Below are 13,519 nucleotides of genomic sequence, written 5' to 3'. Positions count from 1 at the left end.
CTGTGTAATTCCACTCCAACAATATATTAGCCTTTTATTGGTCTAAATAACTTTGCCTTTTAGACAGTAATGCACCAGTAAGTCACAGCAGCTCTTCATGTCGGCAGGATCTTAATAAAGCATTTCCTCTGGACATCCTGCTGCGGAGAGAGTGAAAAACGACAGGTTAAAAGGCATGCTGGGAAGTTTCCATGCCATCACTGTAAATTATCTCTTTTGAATACATAAATAAAGCTACAAGAGAGCTGTGAACGGGAAAGGGGTGGGGGATTGGTTGAAGTTTGTACAAACATGTGTTCCAGCGCTTTCTCTGTTCCACATATGGAGATCCTGTGAGGAGGAACTTTTGAACTGGAATATATGCAACATCATATAGGCAGTTACAGACCGGCGTTGTTTTGTTACCATGTGGTTAAATTTACTGCAGAATCGTTTAGTTTTAGTTATTTAATAATGACAGTGTTAAAAGTTATTAAATGTATCTAATAATACAAAAAAAGGTCATAATTAGAGGAAATGGAATAAATGATAGATTATGCAGCCACAGTACTATGAGTTAACTAGAAAAACTTGTGATGTAATGATATAAAACCAAAATCATTTTAGTTTTGAATATTTATTGTTTGTTGATAGATTTTTCTGTATTGCTTTAATGTGCATTGTGTGTCTACAAACTACTTAATGGACAGTTGCAATATTTCTTTCCTTTCAAGGGCAGCATTTATCTAATATTTATATGAAATAACGAACCCATTCATCTGGAAGTGTATTTTCAAGGGGTGGGAGGGGGGTGGGACTTTATAATTTGCAGCTATTTAAAGCCTTGGTTTGGTAATGAATTATTTTGTCATCTAGACTGTGATGAGATTCATCTTTAATAACTGTAACAATTATTTTATTAAAAAGAGAAGCCATGCATTATGGCTATCTCGCCAAGGTCTCAAGCTGGAAGGAATTCTCATTAAGAGCATTATATTACCCCGGTGTGCTTTCAGTTGGATGTCCCGCTGAAATTACATTAGGTGTCAACAATGTTTGTGTTAGAAGTAAGCAGTCATATTTACAGAGGCTAGCTTTTTCATTTGCGGGCTGACACTGGGAGATGTATTAAAAAAGATACTAATGCTCTGTATCTGATTAAGTCACTTAGAGAGAAACTACTCTAAAGTGTTGACTTTTAATAAAAGGCAAGCACTGCTCTGTCATCAACGTAGACATAAATCTTCATTCAGAGATGAGGAACTTTTGATTGCTTGAGATTATTTTGTGATTTATTTAGTTGGCACAAAGAACTGCTATCACCCTCATTTAGATCCTTCCCAAACTATAAGCATCAGGTTGTTTGTGTCGTGATCGATTTATCAGTGTCTGTTGCTCTCCATCCTGTGTTTCTTCTGATGGTTAGCATGGTGTGCAACATTGTGTTTTGTTAATGGTTCCAGGCCCAGGGTTGCTGCTAATGACATGGTTGTAATTGTTTGTCAGTGTGATAATGTGTGATTTCCTATTTCCATGTGAAGTTGGACATTTGATGAAGGAGGGATCTTGTCAGGAAGACAAAGTGCTGTCATTTGTCACCAGCTAAATTAGCTTTTCTGCAGACATCCTCTTGGTTTTCAATGGCAACATTAAATTCACAGACCTCTTTTTGGGCTGTTGCCATGATTGCCACATGGTTTAGTGCACTGTACAAAAGAACAAGAAACCTAGAATAACAACAATGAGATAAAAGTTTCATAGATTTGCTCAGGTTCTGTGCTGACATATAGAAATCTGTTAACTGTATTTCAGGGAAAGACAGAAGTGAAATTACTGTGTGTGGTAATCTTTTATTCTTAGTGTTTGCTAGGAGGCATCACTTCCTTAAATTTAACATTTTTAAACTGAGAAGCTATTTCATCATTTTTAGAGGAAATAGTTTGTCAGTTCATGTCACTGTACACATTGAGTTAGGGTTTTCTGATTTTTATCTTATGGTAAAATTTGCTTTCTTTGGCTATAAGTTAATGATATGTTTTGTCCATTTTGTCTCTCCAGTAATATCATAAACTAATGAGGCACATAATTGCAGCAATTGAAGGACAGAATTGTGGGACTGCCTTCATACTTTCCAAAGTCTTTGATGTAGTCGCCCCCCTGATCAGACTGCTTCTGTTTCTGCTTAGACTGATTCCATATTTTGGGGTTGGGGGCAGAACCTTCCTAGTTAACAATCTAATGAGCTAAACAAGCCAAACAAAGGAGAGGTACAGTGAATAGGTCTCCTGAGGGAGCTACTTATTGTCACAATTGCCTCTGTGTCTTCTCCTTTCCACTCCATATCGATTCATGCCTTCATTGGTTATGCTCCATCCACTGTAGCACACGTGGGTGGTGTAATCTGCTAAGTGTAGCCTCTGCTTTCTTATTATTACCTGGGTGCTTAACACTGATATTTTTTTCCTTCAAGGACGAATGGTGTAGGAGAAGGCAGATCCCGTGTGAGGTCCCTGAGCTCTTGCTGAGCGGCAGATCCCTTTTCAGTGCCAGCTGTTCTCTCAGATACACCAGGCCGGGCTGAAATTCTCTTAATATAATTCTGGGGGCTCAGGAGAATTGTGCCAAACAAGCGTGCCAGCCAGGAGAATGTTGAATTTTTCATCAGTGGGCCTCAACTCGCTGAGTTAGTGGGCAGCGCTCTCATTCATGAGCAGATGTTCAGCGCAGTTACACTCTGCAGTTAATGTGAACTTACTGGCCTCTCTGCCATTGGCTGCAAGGACGTTGGCAGCGACCTGGCATCTGAGAATTACTCCCAGTAAAAGGCGCAGGCCTGGAAAGCGTAGCCCCGGCCTTTTTTAGCCACTTCCCAGCCCAGGAGCTGGATCCTGGACAGGGGAAGGCACTGACAGCCCATCCGTCTTCAGCCCGACAGTGATGAAACACTTGCCACTGTTTGCTCAGGGAATAGCAGCAAAATTCCTGAAGATAATTTCCACAAGTTTTACGGCCTTTTCTAATGACTGGCTAAACATTAACCAACTCCACTCGGCTGGTGAAATATACTGTATCTGTGTGAAATATAATTACATGAAGGTACTGGCCGGTTTGTATGAAACAAGTTTACATGCAGAGGAATTATTCCAGTACCCTTAAAAGATGAAATTCATAGAAATAAGGCACCTGTGAGGGGGAAACAGTTTGGCCCTGGTAGGTGTATAGCTGAAACCAGCTGGTGCTGCGGTCAGTCTGATAGGCTGTATCCTCTCCCCAGACTAGTGCTTCTGACATCTGCATGGCCAAGCTGCTCAGCCTGGGTTTGATGTGGCCATACAGATCTGTAATAGCTTCCCTCTAACTAAACAAAATGCTATTTAATGTAAAAGTGCCATTAACAGGTCAGAATGTCTACGTGGCACCAGGTTTAGTGGGCGGCATGCTTTCGCACACATCTCCGGTGTGTGTGTGTGTGTGTGTGAAAGTCATCGCAGTAAAGTTGTGCATATGGGACTTAAACAGTGGAAATGACAAGCTCTTGTTTCCTCTGCACGTCTCATTTTCACTTTCTAATTGGTCGTTTTCAGGTTGGCTTTACGAGAGCAAAACTAATTAGTGTTTCTAAATTCAGCAGGAAAAAAAAGACAGACGGCTTGATTGTTCTGGTTTCCTCTCCTGTGTCAGGCGCTCAACAATAAAATAAGACTCTAATCATTTTCAAATTGCTCGTATTTTTAAACCCCAGAGCTGAATGTCACTCCCGGTCTCTTGGCATTTTGTTTGGCAAGATCAGGGAACAGTGGTTGCCCTCTCGCCTGTGTGCTCTCTTTGTGATTCGTGGGAAGTTTGGACTTAGTTGTGTTTTAGGTGGGGTTGTTTCTGCTTTGATTGGGAACGTCCTGCTGACAGGAGCAGCCTAGCAAGTTTACAGTAGCTGTGACATTGCTGTTACCTTTATTCAAAGTGCTCCAGCTGCAGCGAGCCCTCAGGAAGCGCAGCACAGGCCCACATGGACGGCTGGTGGCCCACAGAGAGGAGAATGAGCCCTGTTTGAGTTGGCAGACACTCCCCTCTCGGGGAACTTTTGCTGCCTCTGCAGAAAGGCCAGTGGCTGGTGGGGCGGCTGCGAATCTCAGGGCAGGATGGGCTTTTTCCACCTCTCCGCCCTTTCAGGAAACACATTTTGCTGTTTCTTCCCTCTGTGTTTGCAAACGGAGGGAAGGATTTAAGGCGAAAGGTATGGGGCAATGGGACTGCATGACAAAGCTGAACTGTGAGAAGCTGAGTGCTAATGTGATTTGAAAAGGGCATTTAAATATCCTATATACCATATATATATATATGAATAAAATGTCTTCAGAAGCCATAATTAAAAAGTGGTTGCTCTAAGGTTAGGTAGGGGCAATGTTTAAATACAATTAGTGCATTGCTCAAATTAATTTGGAATCATTTGCAGTTTTTGTAATGTGTCATTATTTGTTTAATCAAGAGAGTTCTCATTTGAGATGCTAAATATGTGTGGACATTTTTTTTGGGGGGGGGGGGGGGGGGGGGGGTGTCACTGTGAAACCCATTTAATTCTGCCTGAATGAATATTAATTTGAAAGTGACCTGTTTTGTGTGTCATTGCTCTCATGCTCCACTCGTGTGCACACTCACACACACGCACGCACACATAAATTAGCATCTGAGGTGACTCCACTATCACTGTTTAGTAAGGTGAGTGTGTTTGTATTTTGTTAGTCACCCTCACGTTTGAAATAATTTCCACTGTTTTTTTTCCTTTCCACCACCCCCGCTCCCTGACTTTCCTTCCTATCTCCTCACCTCTTCTTCTCTCCTCCCCTTCTGTCTGCTGCTTGCCGGTCCAGTCAGGAGACTCCGTTGGTGACATCCTGTGGAGCCAGAGAGCAAAGTAAGTACTTGCACATCTGCACCAGTCAGTTAACACAGGAACGCTACTTGTGTATTAGCTTTGCATTGTTAGTTTCAAACTTTGGACAAACTGTTTTTTTATGTCTTGTCAAATAAGAGCATTATATGGAAATTGTTGAGAGCTTGAGTGCCACAAAATGATAAGAAAGGTTTTGCATAGTAACTGATTTCCTCATTTCCTGATGAAGTTGCATATTTACATCACTTTGAATGATGCTGAACATAACGACAATGACGAGGCCTAGGCAGAGTCCTCTCAGTGTTGACTGATGAAAGTTTACTAAAAGTAAAGACAATTGCAAATAGTGTGCTGGATCATGTCTGCATCCCCAGACTATCCTAGAAGTCATTACTCTTTGTGTGGTGTATAAACACGTCAAAAACAAACAATGACCCTGGGCAGGCTCCACACTGCAAAACAATTTCAAAGCCTGCAGTGTAGTGTAAACACAAAACATGGCTAACCTTCACGCAGGGAAGACTTCACCTTAAACCTGGTGTTTGCTTTATAGTCCCTGTCGACCTTGGTCAGATATAGTTTACATCTCTTCGGTTCTTTTCAGGCCAATGTAGCTCAGGTTCTGTGCTGACATTTAGGTTGAGGCTTTCAGTAGACTTCTGTAAAAGGTTGTGTTTTGACTGAGGGTGCAGATTTGTATTATTTAAATATATGTTAAAAATGTATTACTTATTTAAAATGTATTTTTATATAGACTCCTCACTGTAGTTGTTTCTCTTTTTCAAAATGAAAGTGGTACAAATGAAAAAAACAACACTCAAAATCCATCCACCTTCTTCATCTTAGAGGTGGGTGACACGTGATGAAATGTTCCAGTAAAATAAAATATTGTTCTAAACAGAGTGTAAATACTGCTTTACTAGGGATTTCTCGTACAGGGACCCTCTCCATCAAGCAATGAATATTCATAATCTTGTTTCATAGACTCTTCTGCCTCTGTGAGCGCTTTCACATTGAGCCAGGGGTGAGGACTCTAGGCTGATGTGAACCCGTATTTTTAATAAAGCCCAGCTGCTGAATGATCAAATAGTGTCTCTAATTAAGGCCTGAGTGTACACCCATGTAAAATTCTCTCTGGAATGCTAACAACCTGTGATATTTCCAGAGGAATTTGCTGTGCAGGTCTCAGAGAAGGGAGGGGAGTTGAGTGTTGGGGGTTTGGAGGGAGGAGGGGCAGTGTTCATGTGGCAAGCCAACATGTTGTTCACATCCGTGTCAGATTGAGGCTAATGAAGGCCAGACTGATCCTTGGATGCAAGCCTTAAGTAAATGATCCCCCTTTGAATATATTAGAGCCACATAGCAGCGTTGTGCCTCCCTGCCGTGCCAGAACTCCTACGCGTTGTCTTGTGGTCTGACGAGGCCGGTCAAAATGGCAGTCACGGTTTTCGATCATGTTGAACACCATCCAACCCGATTACAGTATGTTTTACAGACATATTGTTACATTGATTTTCTCGTGAGTAACTACACACACAGATTGTTTCCAGGTTAGTGTTTCTGCAAAACAGTTTGATAGTAAATGGAAAGTATGAGTGTTGTGTCATTTGACAATGTAAATGAGCCATCTCAAATTTTTCCCCACCCTCTCAAGAGGGATTGCATTTACATACCAGGCTGGGGTTTGGTACTCATGCAAATTGGTCATGTAGACAAAACCTCATTTTTCTGATTTTGCTGTATTTTGTTGTATTATTTAGAATGAAATAGTTGTGTTCATCAAAATGTTTTTAAATATTAACAACAATAATAAAATAAATTATAAAAATAGCAAAGAGTAAGAAAACAATCTCTGAGATAGAACTTTTTCACTGCAATTTATGACCACACTGGTCACTTTGCATGTAAATGAATCCTAAATGTGTAATTACGAGGCACTTTTGAATATTGATTGGAAAGACAAGGACATAGAAATGAACCACTTGTGAATGCACCCCTCCTAAGCTACTGTAACATCCCATTAATAAATACCTTTCTGGCTTTTTAGTGCTGGTCTAGCCTTACATTGAGTGACACAATGTCGTTTGATTTTCGCTGATATAGCATGCGTACTTCATAGATGGATGGATTGGATGGATCCAATTAGCCATGGTCATTGCTCATGCATTTAAACTGACAGTGGGAGACTTGCAGAGAATATCCTTGATTTTGCTAGTTTTTTGAAATGCTCTTGCAAAGTACTTTAGAAGACCATGAAGAGCACATTGTGAGGAATACACCCTAGATGGAGATTTGATTTACAGCTGTAGCAAATTTTCTCAGTTAGACATGGGAGGGAAACAATGTATTTTCAGTAGACAGTGTACAATGATGGGGAATACTTAAATGATAATAAAGTGACCAAGACACCTCTTTCCCTTTCCTGTTATGTACAATCAACACTGCAATTACTTTTGACTTTTACTTAAGATATCGTACAGGGTTTATTAGCTGATAATGCATCTTTTAATTCAGAGCACTCACATTGTACATCCAAACACACCACACATCTGCAGCACAATTGATGTCTTGTGACACCAGTGAATCAGGTGCATGCAGTGTCTAATAAGGCCTCCTGACCTTCCACATGATGTGTACCATGCTGGCCTGTTTGTAAGCCCGAGCCCTGTTTGTAAACACGGACAGAAGGATGAGAGGCACATTTGCCGGTCGCGCTCAGCTCTTAGACAGGCACAACACAACGTGACAAGCAACAGATGTGTCACACAGGCTGAAATCAAAACAGCCGTCCAGCATGGAGTTGTGCACACCATCAGACATGGTTGCTGTGATGAGGCAGGGAGGCAGCGAGCGCTGCTGGCAGATGAGACAAGGCAGCGCCTCTGCTGCTCCCAGCTTCCTGTCTGGAAGAGGACAGCCCTGTTTGTAGGCTGCTTTGACACCCCTAGTCACTTTGTCATCTGGGATGCTTGCTGCAGCTCTGATCACATGCACACACTACATTCAAAAAGCGTCACATCAGCCGCGTGACAGGTAGGCTCCCAATGAGACAACAGCCAAAGGGAATGTCCTTTTCAATACACTGTGTGAGTACAAATGCACAGTGCGCCAAGTCAAAATAACATCATATGACATCATTCTGAAAGCTCTTATGTAGTGTTTTTTCAGTTTGGAAAGAAGTTAGTAACTCAGTGTCATTTTCGGAACTGCCCTGCATCAGAACAGAGAGGCCTGTACATAGAGACCGGGACTAAAGACACACCCTGTCCATCCGTGATGTCCACTTCACGCAAACTGATTGTTATGTTTGACAGCAGCAGTTAAAGTGCAGCAGGCATTAGCTTTACACAGGGAACATGTTAATGTTATTCTCAGCAGCTTAATCTGCCTACTGCCACTGCCCCATAAGCAAATAGTGTGGCTGCATGTTGAGCTGTGGGGGGAGAAATTGGAATCCATCATGAGAACAAGTGAATGAATGGAGGTACAGCAACAGCTGCTTGACTGATCATGTACTACAGACTGTCACCCCACATCTGTTTACCACTCTGACAGCCACATGAGTGTTTATATCCACGGGTGTAATTGAGCTATTTTCCTGAGGGCAGCTGTAACCCACACTAAGTTATATCCCAACTTTCCATTAAAGCATGGGGGGGGGGGAAGTTTTACAGATAGTAATCACGCCTGGCAACATCACTATGTAAATATGGCTTATCAGCTTTGCCAATTTGGTTAAGTGGCATGTACGTGGGTGATTCACATATTCATCTGTGTGGATGTCCTACAGGCCACATACAGACGTCATTTATTAAACATAGGTAACTTGCATTGTTAACAGGTATGTATGAAGCAAGAACATAATCATGAAAATGATGGTGTGTCAAACCTATATTGTGTAGAAAAGATGCACATATGCTGACAAAGTCTTCAACCCGACAACCTGCGTTCAACAAGTACAGTATGTGGAAAATGAAATGGGTAATCTAGATCTAAAACACACCATTTAAATATTCAAATGTTAACACCAAACAATATAATGCATTATGGCTTTTAGCATTTGCGTACAACTCTGTTTGCTGCTGTGAGCTGGGGATGGTAGAGGGAAGAGAGAGGGAGAAACACTGAGTGGAGGATGTGGAGCACACAAACAAAGTCTCTGTCTGCCAGTTATAGGAAAATTAGAAGGTACAAACCTTGTAGTTTGTTAAAAACAAACCTACCATGTTACTTTAAGCGTCATATTGTACATACATAATATAACAGACAACCTTTCTAGTAATTAAAATTGGGAGAGAGCAGTAGGGCGAGATATAAGCATTTAACATTATTTTGTATATCTTTTTTTATTACAGTCAAAGGGAAAATAGCAGAGAATAAATCCACTAAAGTTGCAGAGATAATAGGCCACCTGAGCTTTTGCTTATGGTGCGCTCTCCTTCCATTACTTTTATTCATTTGACTGACACTCACACGCCTCTGGAGCAACTAGGGGTTAACTGTCTGACACTAACTGACACAGTTTTTAAGTAAGGGTCACCCAAAGAACTATTTTTGGTTTAAACAGCCAGTGGTTTTGATTTTGACAACACAATCATTTCCAACCCTAATTGTCTTTAACTTTCAGATGTCAACAGGTGTTTTCACAAAAATCAAAGAGAAGGTTATACATGGCGCTCAGAAAGTGCTGAGAAACAGTCTCATTCATCCAATCACGATGAAGGGTAGGTAACAAACATAAAGAATTTGATAGTGGAGACTACTTGTTGAAGGATTTGACATAAATCAGCATTTGTAGCTAACTAAGTGGTGGTATCAGATACAGTGGAGCAACAGGTAAACATCAGTCTTTTGAAGCAGGATGTTATGATAATTTCTCCTCACCAGAAAGCGCTCCAAGCAGAGCATTTTCCACATAAAAAGAAAAAGTGATCCTTATCTTGATCGGAAAACACAGTGCAACTGTTTTCTGGTGTCTGGTAGGTCTTTCTATGGAAGGAATCCAGAAAGGATACAATTTCCATAAAGAGCCACAGTATTAAATGAACACTTTATATTAAGCGTGAGTATATTCTCCATCATAGCCAAACAGACAGAAGAAAATAATGCCCCACCAAAAGAAAAAAATTATGTGATGATGTGTTGGAATGCAATGTGAAAACACCAAAATCATTAACAATAGATGTTTGGCACAACACTTTAAGAAAAATACATTATACTAAATAACCAGTTCTCATTTGTCAGTATCCTTTCTTCAGTATCTTGGCAGTGATTCTGTAGGTGAAACGTTGAGCAGACAGACACAGAGGGATGGTGAGAGGAAGACAGACAGGCCTCAGCCAGTATGTGACAGGGTTAAATATAGTAAAGGATTGCCAGTCCAAGCTCGGACATCTGTAGCCGCCATCAACATGCACTGTAATTAAGTGGATCTGCTATTTTTAATTCTATATGCTGTGCAATAACAGCCCCAGTAATGAATAATTTAAGGAATACGGGAGGCTGTTACTTGACGCATTTTCACTTTGTGTTTAAATTTAGCTGGTGTCATTGTCCAGCAGTGTGATTAATAGTTTATCAGTCTCAACTATACCTCTCCAAGAAATATCTCTTTCCATCTGTCATTAAACTGCAAATGGAAATTGGTTAGATTTTCAATCAGGGACAGCTTTGACCCCCCCCCCCCCAAAAGAAGGAAAATTACTAAAGGAAATAGCCATCAAGATGTACTCACATGCAGGTAAGGATGTGATCCAATATAGGATGTCATTTATGAAATGTCTTTCTAGCACTGTGCTTTGACACACTTCTCTCTTGCAAAATCACAGCTTTTGTCCTTTTTATGAAAACTGGATTGAGACCTCATACAAGGCACAATATGCATCCTAAATGTGTTTTTAAATAAGCCAGAGGTATGTAGCAGTGAAAGTGAGAGTTGCGAGAGAGGGGCCTACTGCAAGGGGTTGACCAGTTAGCCAGAGATTGGCTTCGCTGTGAAATAAAGATTAGGCCCTTTATTTTACCATCTAATCCCTGTAAATCTCTGACGGAGGAATTTTGGCAGTTGAGGGTTTTAATGGTGCAGAGGCTTCACATTCTGCATGTCTCTCTTATCTTTGAATATAGTAGATACAGCAACCTGTGGTCCCTGGTTAGTCAGTGCATTTAAGTCTGGGTTACAAAGCAGTTTAATGTGAAACACGAAGGAGGCTATGATTTTTTTCATGATGTTGTCTTTTTGTTGTTTTTGGGTTGTCCGTCCATACATGCGTCCATCTGTCCCATTCTCGTGAATGTGATATCTCAGGAACGCATGAGCGAATTACTTCAAATTAGAGTGGGAGGAAGGATGACCTGATTAGAATTGGGTGGTCAAAGGTCACCGTGACCCTTCAAAACACGTTTTTGGCAATAACTCAAGAACTGATGACCATATTTGTTGGTCGGACAATGAATTGCTGAAAGTGAAGGTCAGTGTAACATCAAAATAGTTTTCTTGCCATAATTTCAGAATAAATTGGGGAATTCCAGATTTCACACACACTTTGACTGGACGCAACGAGGAAACAATAACTAGCACAGAACAGCCTTTCCCCCATCGCGTCCAGGAGTCATAGCTATACTCTAAGAATCCATCTTAACATAGTAATCAAGTACCTGCGAACCTGTTTAACCAATACATCCATCTTTCATTAATCATGTCAGCAGTGTTTTTTTAACTGGAATCATCATCAAAATAGTGATAACTTCCATTTAGCCAAAAACACACACTTCATACCTTTTAAATAATTCCTTGGATGTGAACTACGTTTACATTTACATTTAATCATTTAACTGACGCTTTTATCCAAAGCGACTTACAATTGCTACTATACATGTTGGAGATCGCAAGTGTCTTGCTCAGGGACACATTGGTAGATGGGTCACAGTGGGGAAGGTACAACAAATTCTAGATTTTTGTGCTTGTTAGCTTTCTTTGCTAACAAGCTGTGCTCCAATTGAAGAGAGCGCTGGCAATTAGATTGAGCTTGCACTCTATTTAGCTAACTTGGTGCTGTAATTTGACTTCTTTGGCTTCATTTTCTCACATTTAGTTATTGAATGTCTCCAGTTTTTCCCCTCAAATATGCTGAGCATTCTTTTTATTGAATTATTAATGTGTGTATTGAATTATTGAAGGAAGATAATTTCTGATCAGATTAATATTAACTCCCAGTGAAATATTAATGACTAATGTTAAAAACGATGAACTTATGGAACTATTAATATAATCATAAACAGACACAGTAAAAAGTGGCATGGAGACAAATGTGCTAGAAGTGCTCCAATCCCTTTTAATGCAGTTTCCCTTGAGGTCGGTGAATATGAAATATTGCACTGGTTGACTTTGCACTCAGACGCTTGGCTAATGTCATTGGCCATTCCTGCCTCGGGGCTGATGGCAGTGTCACAGGGGGAAGTTCACCAGCATTTGTCTGCAGGTTACCATTGTCACCTTGTCCACATATGACCTGAACTATGGCCAGGGGAAAAGTTATAAAGATGTTCTGGTGTTAATATTGTGCTGGCCCTTTTATCACCCCTGCTGATTGGCAGAGCTCCACTGACAGGTCTAGGCTCTAGCTCCTCCCTACTCTTGCTGTGAGGCTATCTTTACCTTATTTCTTTCACTAAAGGTGACACAAAGTAAATTTCATCTAGCGAGCCTAGGGGAGGTTAAATCCATTCTTTTGTCAGTTTTGATTAAAACTCCTTAGATTAATGATATTCAGCAAAGATTTGATATAGCATTTGCCATTCTTTGGTTTGTTATTACGAACTGCCGATTGTATTCATAAAATATGGAAATCAGAGAAAATAAACCATTATTGTAACATAATGGTATAAGCACCTAGAAAATACAGTTACATTAATTATGTTTTAAATGCTAATGCCAGTGAAGAACATAATAACGAAGACATGAAAGAGTCTATTCAAAATCTGATAGCCAGGGAGAAGCAAATTATTTCAAATATTTGATATTTAAATTATTTTCAAATGAACAGAGACATGAGTAGAGCAGAGGCGAGTAGTTTCCCCTGGTGATCCTTCAGGCTTCTTTGTTTCCTTGGTGTGTCTCCAGCTCATTAATGTTCTAAGCATGTGAGAGAACCAGACCATACTCCATAACCCATAGCTGGGTGACACTTCGGGCCCATCACACACACACACACACACACACACACACAGTACACATGCACATATACATTCACACACAAAAACCCCTCAGCCGTTTAAAGTCCACTGGCTCTTTCAGGAAGTGATGGCCGCCGAGCTGTCCTGATTAAAATGACAATAGTCTAATTAACTCGACCTCAGTCTCAGTGCACTAAAACGGTTGATGGCCCGCCAGTTCCTGTTTGAAAACCCTTTGTCTCCTCATCGTCCAAAAATATGACTTTTTTTTTCCCTAGCAAAACGCCTCAACCCCATTTGACGAGATTTGCTAATGGCAATTATTTCTCATAAGCTAATTAAATCTAGGCAAAGTTTTCCATTCTTTTTTTCTGTAGAAATCCTTATGTGCAATTCTCCAAGGATTTATCATCACAATCACCTTCAAGCAATCTTAATCATTTAGATAATATACAATTCCAAAGTGGTGTTTTG

General features: G+C 40.5%; 1 protein-coding gene across 15 annotated transcripts in view; it reads left to right on the top strand.

Annotated features, from left to right (window-relative positions):
• Window positions 1–13,519, top strand: part of foxp1b (forkhead box P1b) — a 150,462-nt gene that overhangs the window by 28,254 nt on the left and 108,689 nt on the right. For all 15 annotated transcript variants that reach the window (XR_006829119.1, XM_046076244.1, XM_046076255.1 and 12 more), the window contains exon 3: window positions 4,848–4,891. The gene's annotated coding sequence lies outside the window, so the exon portion shown is untranslated. The remainder of the gene's footprint in view (window positions 1–4,847; window positions 4,892–13,519) is intronic.

Source organism: Micropterus dolomieu, linkage group LG18 (genome assembly GCF_021292245.1).
Source record: "Micropterus dolomieu isolate WLL.071019.BEF.003 ecotype Adirondacks linkage group LG18, ASM2129224v1, whole genome shotgun sequence".
NCBI lineage: Eukaryota > Metazoa > Chordata > Actinopteri > Centrarchiformes > Centrarchidae > Micropterus > Micropterus dolomieu.
This window is presented reverse-complemented; position numbering and strand designations above follow the sequence as displayed.